We start from the raw sequence: 13,315 nt of genomic DNA, 5'->3' as shown, positions 1-13,315 counted from the left end.
TTTTAGTTACTTAAGTACCAAAAAGCTACAACCCACAAATAACACTCTTTATGAAGAAACAAAAAAAAATAAAAATAAAAATAAAAATAAATAAATGAAATAAAAGAAAATATTTTTTTTTTTTTTTTTTTTTGTTATTCATCTTCATAGGTACCGAGATGCCAAAATTCTCTTAAAATTCAAGGAAATTATGTGGATAAAAGAACATTATCGTAAAAGTTAATTTTAGTTTTTTTTTCGGACTCTTATGTACCAAACCCTAAAGTGCATGCAAAGCCATCTATATGAGGAAATTAAACGACTTTACAAGAAAACTGTCTTTTGAGTGTTTTTCAGCATGTTAGGCACCAAACCGATAAATAATATGGAAGTCACTCAATATGGGAATCCAAAACAAAATTATTGAAAACGTGTCTTCTCTGTGTTTTACGTAAAAAAACGCTAAAACGGATGGATGCAAACAGACCGATATGAAGAAATAGAATATTACCAAAAAGGTATATTTTAAGTATTTTTGAGCTTGTAACCAACAAAAAAAAAACGCGAAAATGGATGCAAAGCACTCTATATTGGGAAATAAAAAGACATTACGAGAAACGTGTATAATCAGTATTTTATAGTTTCACAAGAACCACGATGCAAAAAACGCAAAAACTATTGTATATGGAGAAGGTTCATAGATACCAAAATGCTGAAACTCCTGAATAACACTCTTAATTAAGAAACAGAATAACATTACTAAATGCGTGTATTTTGAGTGTTTTTTCACATTCTTAATTACTAGAACCCTAAATTGCATGCAAAACTAACTTTATGTGGGAAAAAAAAATATTACCAGAAAAGTGTCTTTTGAGGGTTTTTGAGAGAGTTAGGCAATAAAGCACTAAAAAGGAGAGCAATCACATTACATGGGAATAAAACCAACTTTTATCAACAACTTGCCTTTAAGTGTTTTTTAACTCCTTATATACCAAAACGCTAAAAGACATGCAAAACACCCTTTATGGAGAAACAGATTAACATTACCAAAAACATGTATTTTGAGTGTTTTTGATCATGTTACCTCTAAAAACGCTTAAATACATGCAAAGAATCTTATGTTTGGGAAACGAAAGGACATTTCGAGAAACGTGTATTATGAGTGTTTTTAAGTTCTTTAAGTACCAAAAAGCTAAAACCCACAAATAACACTCTTTATAAAGAAAAAAAATTAAAGAAAAAATATGATTTTTTTTTATTCATCTTCATAGGTACCAGAATGCCAAAATTCTGCCAAAATTCAGGGAAATTATGTGAAAAAAGAACATTATGAAAAAAGTTTTTAGCTTTTTTTTCGGACTGTTATGTACCAAACCCTAAAGGCACCAAAACCATAAATAATATGGAAGTCACTCAATGTGAGAATCCATCACAAAATTACTGAAAAAGTGTCTTTTCAGTGTTTTACTTAGAAAAACGCTAAAACGGATGCAAACCAACGAATATGGAGAAATAGAATATTACCAAAAAGGTATATTTTAAGTGTTTTTGAGCTTCTTACCTTCAAAAAACGCGAAAATGGATGGAAAGCACTCTATATTGGAATACAAAAGGACATTACGAGAAACGTGTATCATGAGTGTTTTGTAGTTTCACAACAACCACAAGGCAAAAATAGCAAAAACTCGGTGTATATGGAGAAGTTTCTTAGATACCAAAATGCTCAAACTCAGAAATAACACTCTTAATTAAGAATACAGAACAACCTTACCAAATGCATGTATTTTGAGTGCTTTTCACATTCTTCGTTACCAAAACCAAAAATTGCATCCGAAACTAGCTTTATGTGGGAAAAAAAATTACAATACAAGAAAAGTGTCTTTTGAGTGTTTTTGAGCGTGATAGGCACTAAAGCACTAAAAAGGAAGGCAATCACATTATATGGGATTAAAAGCAACTTTTACCAAGAACATGCCTTTACGTGTTTTTGAGCTTCTTACATACCAAAACGCTAAAACGCATGCAAAACACCCTTTATGGAGAAACAAAATAACATTACCAGAAACATGTATTTTGAATATTTTTTATCATGTTACCTATAAAAACGCCTAAATACATGCAAAGAACCCTATGTTTGGAAAATAAAAGGACATTACGAAAATCGTGTATTATTAGTGTTTTTAAGTTCCTTAAGTACCAAAAAGCTAAAACCCACAAATAACTCTTTAAAGAGAGAAAAAAAAAATTTTTCTTTGTTATTCATCTTCATAGGTACCGAGATGCCAAAATTCTGGGAAAATTCAGGGCTATTATATGATAAAACAAAAATTATCAAAAAAGTTAATTTTAGTTTTTTTTTTTCGGACTGTTATGTACCAAACCCTAAAGTGCATCCATCCTATATGAGGAAATTAAACGACCTTACCAGAAATCTGTTTTTTGAGTTTTTTTCAGCATGTTAGGCACCAAAACGATAAATAATAAGGAACTCACTCTATATGAGAATCCAAAACAAAATTGCTGAAAACGTGTTTTCTTTGTTTTACGTAGAAAAACGCTAAAACGGATACAAACCTACCAATATCAAGAAATAGAAAAACATTACCAAAAAGGTATATTTTGAGAGTTTTTCAGCTTGTTACCTATAAAAAAAACGCGAAAATTGATGCAAAGCACTCTATATTAGAAAACAAAAGGAATTTGCAAGAAAAGTGTATAATGAGTTCTTTTTTATAGTTCAAAAGAACCAAAAGGGAAAAAACACAAAAACTCATGTATATGGAGAAGGTTCCAAGATACCAAAATGCTGAAACTCATGAATAACACTCTTAATTGAGAAACAGAACAACCTTACTAAATGCGTGTATTTTGAGTGCTTTTCACATTCTTAGTTACCAAAATCCCAAATTGCATGCGAAACCACCTTTATGTGAGAAAAAAAATTACATTACCAGAAAAGTGTCTTTTAAGTGTTTTTCAGCGTGATAGGCAATAAAGCACTAAAAAGCAGGGTAATCATATTACATTGGAATAACACCAGTTTATACCAAAAAACTTGCCTTTAAGTGTTTTTGAGCTCTTTATATACCAAACAGCTAAAACGCATGCAAAACAAACTTTATGGAGAAACAGAATAACATTACCAAAAACATGTATTTTGAGTGTTTTTGATCATTTTATCTATAAAAACGCTTAAATACATGCATAGAACATTATGTTTGGGAAACAAAAGGACATTACGAGAAAAGTGTATTATGAGTGTTTTTTTTAAGTTCCTTAAGTACCAAAAGCTAAAACCCACAAATAACACTATTTAGAAAATAAAAAATTAAAAAATTAAAAAAATAGGAATTTTATTTATTTATTTTTTTTTTTTTTTTATTATTTATATTCATAGGTTTGAGATGCCAAAATTCTGTGAAAATTCAGGGCAATCATATGATAAAAGAATATTATCAAAAAAGTTAATTTCAGCTTTTTTTTCGGACTGTTATGTACCAAACCCTAAATTGCATGCAAAGACAAAATTAAACGACCTTACCAGAAATATGTGTATTGAGTGTTTTTTTTTAGCATGTTAGGAACAAAAACGATAAATAATAAGGAACTCATTCTATATGGAAATCCAAAAAAAAGTTGCAAAGCAACCAATATCAAGAAATAGAAAAACGTTATTAAAAGGTATATTTTGAGTGTTTTTCAGCTTGTTACCTACAAAAAACGCGAAAATTTATGCAAAACACTCTATATTGGTAAACAAAAGGACATTGCAAGAAAAGTGTATAATGAGTGTTTTATAGTTCAAAACAACCACAAGGCAAAAAACGAAAAATCTCGTCTATATGGAGAGGTTTCCTAGTTACAAAAATGCTAAAACTCATGTATAACAATCCTAATTGAGAAACAGAACAACCTTAATAAATGCGTGTATTTTGAGTGCTTTTCACATTCTTAGTTAACAAAACCCCAAATTGCATGCGAAAATAGATTTGTGGGAAAAAAAAGACTACCAGAAAAGTGTCTTTGGAGTGTTTTTGAGCGTGATAGAAAATAAAGCACTAAAAAGGAGGGCAATCACATTACATTGGAGGAAAACGAATTTTTGCCAAGAACTTGCTTTTATTTTTGAGCTGCTTATATACCAAAACACTAAAACGCATGCAAAACACTTTATGGTGAAACAGAATAACATTACCAAAAACAGGTATTTTAAGTGTTTTTGATCATGTTACCAATAAAAAAGCTTAAATAAATGCAAAGAACACTCTTTTTGAGAAACGAAAAGAGATTACGAGAAACGTGTATTATGAGTGTTTTTAAGTTCATTAATTACCAAAAAGCTAAAAGCCACAAATAACACTCTTTATTAAGAAACTATAAATAAATAAAAAAAATAAAATATTTTTTTCTTTCTTATTCATCTTCACAGGAACCGAAATGCCAAAATTCTACAAGCCAAAAAACGCAAAAACTCGTGTATATAGAGAAGTTTCTTACATTCCAAAATGCTGAAACTCTGGAACAACACTCTTCATATAGAAACAGAACAATCTTACTAAATGCGTGTATTTTGAGTGCTTTTCACATCCTTAGTTACCAAAACCCCAAATTGCATGCGAAACCAGCTTTATGTGGGGAAAAAATGACATTACCAAAAAAATGTCTTTTGAGTGTTTTTGAGCGTGTTAGGCAATAAAGCACTAAAAAGCAAGGCAATCACATTACATTGGAATAAAACAAATTTTTAACAAGAACTTGCCTTTAAGTGTATTTGAGCTCCTTATATACCAAAACTCTAAAATGCATGCAAAATACACTTTATGGTGAAACAGAATAACAGTACCAAAAACATGTATTTTGAGTGTTTTTGATTATGTTAACAATAAAAACGCTTAAATACATGCAAAGAACCGTATTTTTGGGAAATGAAAGGACATTACGAGAAACGTGTATTATGAGTGTTTTTAAGTTCATTAAGTACGAAAAAGCTAAAAGCCTCAAATTACATTCTTTATTGGGAAAAAAAAATAAATAAATAAAAAAATACGATTTTTTTTCATTCTTATTCATCTTCACAGGTAACGATGTGCCAAAATTCGGGCAAAGTTCAGGAAATTATATGAAATAAGAACATTATCAAAAAAGTTAAATTTAGCTTTTTTTTCGGACTGTTATGTAACAAACCCCTAAAGTGCATGCAAAGCCACCTATATGGGGAAATTAAACGTCTTTGCCAGAAAACTGTCTTATGAGTGTTTTTACAGCATGTTAGGAACCAACACGATAAAACCCAAGGAAGTCAATCTATATGGGAATCCAAAAACAAAATTACTGAAAAGGTGTCTTTTCTATGTTTTACGTAGAAAACGCTAAAACGGATGCAAACCAACCAAAATGAAGAAATAGAATAACATTACCAAAAAGGTATATTTTGAGTGTTTTTGAAATTGTTACCTACAAAAAACGCGAAAATGGATGGAAAGCACTCTATATTGGGAAGCAAAAGGCACCAAAAAGCATGTTAGGCACCAAAACGATATATAATATGAAAGTCACTCTATAAAATTAAAATTAAATTAAAACAAAATTACTGGAAACGTGTGTTTTAAAAGATTTACGTAGAAAAACGCTAAAACGGATGCAAACCAACCAATATGAAGAAATAGAATAACATTACCAAAAAAGTATATTTTGTGTGATTTTGAGCTTGTTATATAAAAAGAAACGCGAAAATGGATGCAAAGCACTCTATATAAGGAAAAAAAAGGACATAAAAAACGTGTATAATGAGTGTTTTATAGTTTCACCAGAATCACAAGGCAAAAAACACAAAAACTCGACTGTATGCAGAAGTTTCTAAGATACCAAAATACTGAAACTCATGAATAACACTCTTAATGAAGAAACATAACAACCTTACTAAATGCGTGTATTTTGAGTGTTCTTTACATTCTTAGTTACCAAAACCCCAAATTCCATGCGAAACTAGCTTTATGTGAGAAAAAAAAATGACATTACCAGAAAAGTGTCTTTGAGTGTTTTTGAGCGTGTTAGGCAATAAAGCACTAAAAAGCAGGGCAATCACATTACATGGGAATAAAACCAATTTTTACGAAGAACTTGCCTTTTACGGTTTTTGACACGCATTTAGTAAGGTTGCTCTGTTTCTCAATTAAGAGTTTTATTCATGAGTTTCAGCATATACACGAGTTTTTGCGTTTTTTGCCTTGTGTTTTTTTTTTTTTTTTGAACTATAAAACATTCATTATACATTTTTCTCGCAATGTCCCTTTCTTTCCCAATATAGAGTGCTTTGTATCCATTTTCGCGTTTTTTTGTAACAAGCTCAAAAACACTCAAAATATACATTTTTGGTAATGTTTTTCTGCTTCTAGATATTGGTTGGTTTGTATCAGTTTTAGCGTTTTTTTCTACGTAAAACACTGAGAAGACACGTTTTCAGTAATTTTCTTTTGGATTCCCACATAGAGTGAGTTCCTTATTATTCATCGTTTTGGTGCCTAACATGCTGAAAAACACTTAAAAGACAGATTTCTGGTAAGGTCTTTAATTTCCTCATATGGGAGGCTTTTCATGTCTTTTCAGTGTTTTTGAGCGTGTTACACAATAAAGCACTAAATGCCAGGGCAATCACATTACATGGGAATAAAACCAAATTTTACCAAGAATTTGCCGTTAAGTGTTTTTGACCTCCTTACATATCAAAACGCTAAAACACATCCAAAATACATTTTATAGAGAAACAGAATAACATTACCAAATACATGTATTTTGAGTGTTTTTGATCATGTTATCTAAAAAAAACGCTTAAATACATGCAAAGAGCCTTATATTTGGGAAACGAAAGAAAGTTACGAGAAACGTGTATTATGAGTGATTTTTAAGTTCCTTCAGTACCAAAAAAGCTAAAACCCACAAATAACACTCTTTAGAGAAAAAAATGATAAATAAAAAAATTTAAAAATGGGATTTTTTTTTTTTTTTTTTTTGTTATTCATCTTCATAGGTACCAAGATGCCAAAATTCTGCCAAAATTCAGGGAATTTATGTGGAAAAAAGAACATTATCATAAAAGTTAATTATACCTTTTTATTTCGGATTGTTATGTACCAAACCCTAAAGTGCATGCAAAGCCACCTATATAGGGAAGTTAAACGACTTTACCAGAAACCTGTCTTTTCAGTGTTTTTCAGCATGTTAGGCACCAAAACGATAAATGATATGGAAGTCAGTCAATATGTGAATCCAAAAGAAAATTACTGAAAACGTGTCTTTTCAGTGTTTTACGTAGAAAAACGCTAAAGCGGATACAAACCATCCTATATGAAGAAATAGAATAACATTACCAAAAAGAAATATTTTGAGTGTTTTTGAGCTTGTTACCTACAAAAAATGCAAAAATGGATGTAAAACAAAAATGGATGTAAAGGACATTACGAGAAACGTGTATAATGAGTGTTTTATAGTTTTAAAAGAACCACAAGGCAATAAACGCAAAAACTCGTGTATATAGAGAAATTTCTTACATACCAAAATGAATAAATGCATGAATAACACTTTTAATAGATAAATAGAACTACCTTACCAAATTGTGTATTTTGAGTGTTTTTCACATTCTTAGTTACGAAAATGCCAAATTACATGCGAAACTATCTTCATGCGGGAAAAAAAAATGACATTAAAAAATGTCTTTTGATTGTTTTTCAGCGTGATATGCAACAAAACACTAAAAAGCAGAACGATCACATTACATGGGAATAAAACCAACTTTTACGAAGAATTTGCCTTTAAGTATTTTTTAACCCCTTATATACCCAACCGCTAAAACGCATGCAAAACAAACTTTATGGAGAAACAGAATAACATTACCAAAAACATGTATTTTGAGTGTTTTTGATCATGTTATCTATAAAAACGCTTAAGTACATGTAAAGAACATTATGTTTGGGAAAGAAAAGGACATTACGAGAAACGTGTATTATGAGTGTTTTTTTTTTTTTTAAGTTCCTTAAGTACCAAAAAGCTGAAACCCACAAATAACACTCTTGATTTAGAAAAAAAAAATAAAATAAAATAAATAAAAAATATGATTTTTTTTTTTTTTTGTTATTCATCTTCATAGGTACCGAGATGCTAAAATTCTGGGAAAATTCAGGACAATTATGTCATAAAAGAATATTATCAAAAAAGTTAATTTCAGCTCATTTTTTTTCGGACTGTTATGTACCAAACCCTAAAGAGCATGGAAAGCCTCCAATATGAGGAAATTAAACGACCTTACCAGAAATCTGTGTTTTGAGTGATTTTAGCATGTTAGGCACCAAAACGATAAATAATAAGGAATTCACTCTATATGGGAATCCAAAACAAAGTTACTGAAAACGTGTCTTCTCAGTGTTTTACGTAGAAAAACGTTTAAACAGATGGAAACCAACCAATATCAAGAAATATAAAAACGTTACCAAAAAGGTATATTTTGAGTGTTTTTGAGCTTTTTACCTACAAAAAACTTGAAAATTGATGCAAAGCACTCTATATTGGGAAACAAAAGGACATTGCAAGAAAATTGTATAATGAGTGTTTTATAGTTCAAAAGAACCACAAAACAAAAAACGCAAAAAACTCGTGTATATGGAGAAATTTCCTAGATACCAAAATGCTGAAACTCATGAATAACACTCTTAATTGAGAAACAGAACAACCTTACTAAATGCGTGTATTTTGAGTGCTTTTCACATTCTTAGTTACCAAAACCCCAAATTGCATGCGAAACCACCTTTATGTGAGAAAAAAATGACATTACCAGAAAAGTCTCTTTTAAGTGTTTTTAAGCATGATAGGCAATAAAGCACTAAAAAGCAGGGAATCATACTACATTGGAATAACACCAATTTATACCAAAAACTTGCCTTTAAGTGTTTTTGAGCTCCTTATATACAAAACTGCTAAAACGCATGGAAAACACACTTTATGGAGAAAAAGAATAACATTACCAAAAACATGTATTTTCAGTGTTTTTCATCATGTTATCTATAAAAACGCTTAAATACATGCAAAGAACATTATGTTTGGGAAACAAAAGGACATAACGAGAAACGTGTATTATGAGTGTTTTTTAAGTTCCTTAAGTACCAAAAAGCTAAAACCCACAAATAACACTCTTTATTTAGAAAATATAAAAAAAAAATAAATAAAAAAAATAAAAAAATAGGAATTTTCTTTTTTTTTTTTTTTTGTTATTCATCTTCATAGGTACCGACATGCCAAAATTCTGGGGAAATTCAGGGCAATCATATGATAAAACAATATTATCAAAAAAGTTAATTTCAGCTTTTTTTCGGACTGTTATGTACCAAACCCTAAAGTGCATTCAAAGCCTCCTATATGAGAAAATTAAACGACCTTACCAGAAATCTGTTTTGAGTGTTTTTTAGCATGTTAGGCACCAAAACGATAAATAATAAGGAACTCACTCTATATGGGAATCTAAAACAAATTTACTGAAAACGTGTCTTCTCAGTGTTTTACATAGAAAAAACGCTAAAACGGATGCAAAGCAACCAATATCAAGAAATAGAAAAACGTTACTAAAAAGGTATATTTTGAGTGTTTTTGAGCTTGTTACCTACAAAAAAACGCAAAAATTGATACAAAGCACTCTATATTTTAAAACAAAAGGACATTGCAAGAAAAGTGTATAATGAGTGTTTTATAGTTCAAAAGAACCACAAAGCAAAAAACGCAAAATCTCGTGTATATGGAGAGGTTTCCTAGATACCAAAATGCTAAAACTCATGTATAACACTCTTAATTGAGAAACAGAAAAACCTTACTAAATGCGTGTATTTTGAGTGCTTTTAACATTCTTAGTTACCAAAACCCCAAATTGCATGCGAAAATAGATTTGTGGGAAAAAAAAAAGATTTACCAGAAAAGTGTCTTTTGAGTGTTTTTGAGCGTGTTAGGCAATAAAGCACTAAAAACCAGGGCAAACACATTACACTGGAATAAAACCAATTTTTAACAAGAACTTGCCTTTAAGTGTTTTTGAGTTCCTTATATACCAAAACACTAAAACGCATGCAAAATACACTTCATGGTGAAACAGAAGAACATTACCAAAAACAAGTATTTTGAGTGTTTTTGATCATGTTACTAATGAAAACGCTTAAATACATGCAAAGAACACTATTTTTTGGGAAACGAAAGGACATTATGAAAAACGTGTATTATGAGTGTTTTTAAGTTCATTAAGTACCAAAAAAGCTAAAACCCACAAATAACACTCTTTATAGAGAATAAAAAAAAAAGAAAAGAAAATATGATTTTTTTTTTTTTTTTTTTTTTTATCTTCATAGGTACTAGGATGCTTCTCCATAAAGGAGTTTTTTTCATGCGTTTTAGCGTTTTGGTTTGTAAGGAGGTCAAAAACACTTCAAGGCAAGTTCTTGGTAAAAGTTGATTTTATTCCCATGTAATGTGATTGCCCTGTTTTTTTTTCTGATTTATTGCCTAACACGCTCAAAAACACTCAAAAGACACTTCTAGTAATGTCATTTTTTTTCCAACATAGTTTCGCGTGCTATTTGGGGTTTTGCTAAGAATGTGAAAAACAGTCAAAATATACGCATTTGGTAAGGTTGTTCTGTTTCTCAATTAATATTGTTATTCATGAGTTTCAGCATTTTGGTATCTCAGAAACTTGTTTATATACACGAGTTTTTGCGTTTTTTGCCTTGTGGTTCTTGTGAACCACAAGTTCTTTTCCTCAAAAATAATGACACTCATTATACACCTTTCTCGTAATGTCTTTTTGTTTCCCAATAGGGAGTCCTTTGCATCTATTTTCGCGTTTTTTTTGTAGGTAACAAGCTCAAAAACACTCAAAATATACCTTTTTGGTAATGTTATTTTATTTCTTCTTATTGGTTGGTTTGCATCCGTTTTAGCATTTTTCTACGTAAAACACCGAAAAGACACTTTTTCAGTAATTTTGTTTTAGATTCCCATATAGAGTGACTTGCATGTTATTTACCGTTAGGGTGCCTAACAAGCTGAAAAACACTCATAAGACAGTTTTCTGGCAAAGACGTTTAATTTCCCGATATAGGTGGCTTTGCATGCACTTTTAGGCATCTTGGTACCTATGAAGATAAATAAAGAAAAATAAAAAAACCTATTTTTTTATTTTTTATTTATTTATTTATTTTTTTCTCAATAAAGAGTGTTATTTGTGGGATTTACCTTTTTGGTACTTAAGGAACTTAAAAACACTCATAATACACGTTTCTCGTAATGTCCTTTCGTTTCCCAAACATAAGGTTCTTTGCATGTATTTAAGCGTTTTTATAGATAACATGATCAAAAACACTCAAAATACAAGGTTTTGGTAATGTTATTCTGTTTCTCCATAAAGTGTGTTTTGCATGCGTTTTAGCAGTTTTGTATATAAGGAGCTCAAAAACACTTAAAGGCAAGTTCTTGGTAAAAAATGATTTTATTCCAATGTAATGTGATTGTCCTGCTTTTGAGTGCTTTATTACCTATCACGTTGAAAAACACTCAAAAGACACTTTTCTGGTAAAGTCATTTTTTTTTCCCCATAAAGCTATTTTCGCATGTAATTTGGGGTTTTTGGTAACTAAGAATGTGAAAAGCACTCAAAATACACACATTTAGTAAGGTTGTTCTGTTTTTCAATTAAGAGTGTTATTCATGAGTTTCAGCATTTTGGTATCTAAGAAATCTCTCCATATACACGAGTTTTTGTGTTGTTTGCTTTGTGGTTCTTTTGAACTATAAAACACTCATTATACACTTTTCTTGCAATGTCCTTTTGTTTTAAAATATAGAGTGCTTTGTATCAATTTTTGCGTTTTTGTAGGTAAAAGCTCAAAAACACTCAAAATATACCTTTTTGGTAACGTTTTTCTATTTCTTGATATTGGTTGGTTTGCATCCGTTTTAACGTTTTTCTACGTAAAACACTGAGAAGACACGTTTTCAGTAGCTTTGTTTTGGATTCCCATATAGAGTGAGTTCCTTATTATTTATCGTTTTGGTGCCTAACATGCTTAAAAACACACAAAACACAGATTTCTGGTAAGGTCGTTTAATTTCCTCATATTGGAGGCTTTGCATGCACTTTAGCGTTTAGTACTTAACAGTCCGAAAAAAAAAAAAGCTGAAATTAACTTTTTTGATAATATTCTCTTATCACATAATTGCCTTGAATTTTCCCAGAATTTTGGCATCTCGGTACCTATGAAGATGAATAACAAAAAAAAAAAAAATCCTATTTATTTTATTTTTTTATTTCTTATTGTCTAAATAAAGAGTGTTATTTGTGGGTTTTAGCTTTTTGGTACTTAAGGAACTTATAAAAACACTCATAATACACGTTTCTCGTAATGTCCTTTTGTTTCCCAAACATAATGTTCTTTGCATGTACTTAAGCGTTTTTATAGATCACATGATCAAAAACACTCAAAATACATGTTTTTGGTAATGTTATTCTGTTTCTCCATAAAGTTTGTTTTGCATGCGTTTTAGCGGTTTGGTATACAAGGGGTTAAAAAATACTTAAAGGCAAGTTCTTCGTAAAAGTGATGAAATTATTCCTTTGAAAGTATTGATGGCTGATCTCTTTCTATAGGTGAGGGTTAGTGTTCTCTACTGTACCAAATACTGAACTATCTTTTTTACTATTTCTCCATCTGTATCCTACCCAGTAATGGTAATAGACTGAGGAACTCCCCACCTTTGTTAATTTTTACTAAGTATTGTCCTAGTGGTAATCATCTGCAGCATTGATTTGTTTAGGAGTTGGATATCTGAGAATGAGTGGTTATTGGCACCAAGTGCAGCTCAGTTGTGGGTAACTCCAGTTGTTGGGAACATTCCATGGTACTCAGATGGTGGGATAGTCTTGCCTTGGACTCTTGCAAATGTGTACTATGTCCCAGTGAGTTTTGTTTTTTTTTTGACATGAATCCCAAGTTTATTTAGGCATTTCAGGGACTTATTGTGGGTGATGGAGATCTCCACAGCACTCTTCTCTTGGTTGGTGGGTAGCTGTTGAAAAATTCATATAAATAGAGATGTCAGATGTAGGTAAAATAGAGAAATGTTGATTTGATTGTGAACTAAATCCCACAACTTATATTATCTTTGATAAGAAAGGTTTCGTTTAGACCATGAAAATTGGATAAATGAAGCTGAGCATTATTTTACTGCAACAAGAAGGCACACAAAGTGAAGGAAATTGCATACTTGACTTTAGTTTGTTGTTCCTTTGATGGGGAACTTGTATCAT

Source organism: Scylla paramamosain, chromosome 12 (genome assembly GCF_035594125.1).
Source record: "Scylla paramamosain isolate STU-SP2022 chromosome 12, ASM3559412v1, whole genome shotgun sequence".
In the NCBI taxonomy this organism is placed as follows: Eukaryota; Metazoa; Arthropoda; class Malacostraca; order Decapoda; family Portunidae; genus Scylla; species Scylla paramamosain.
Note: the sequence above shows the minus strand (reverse complement) of the source record.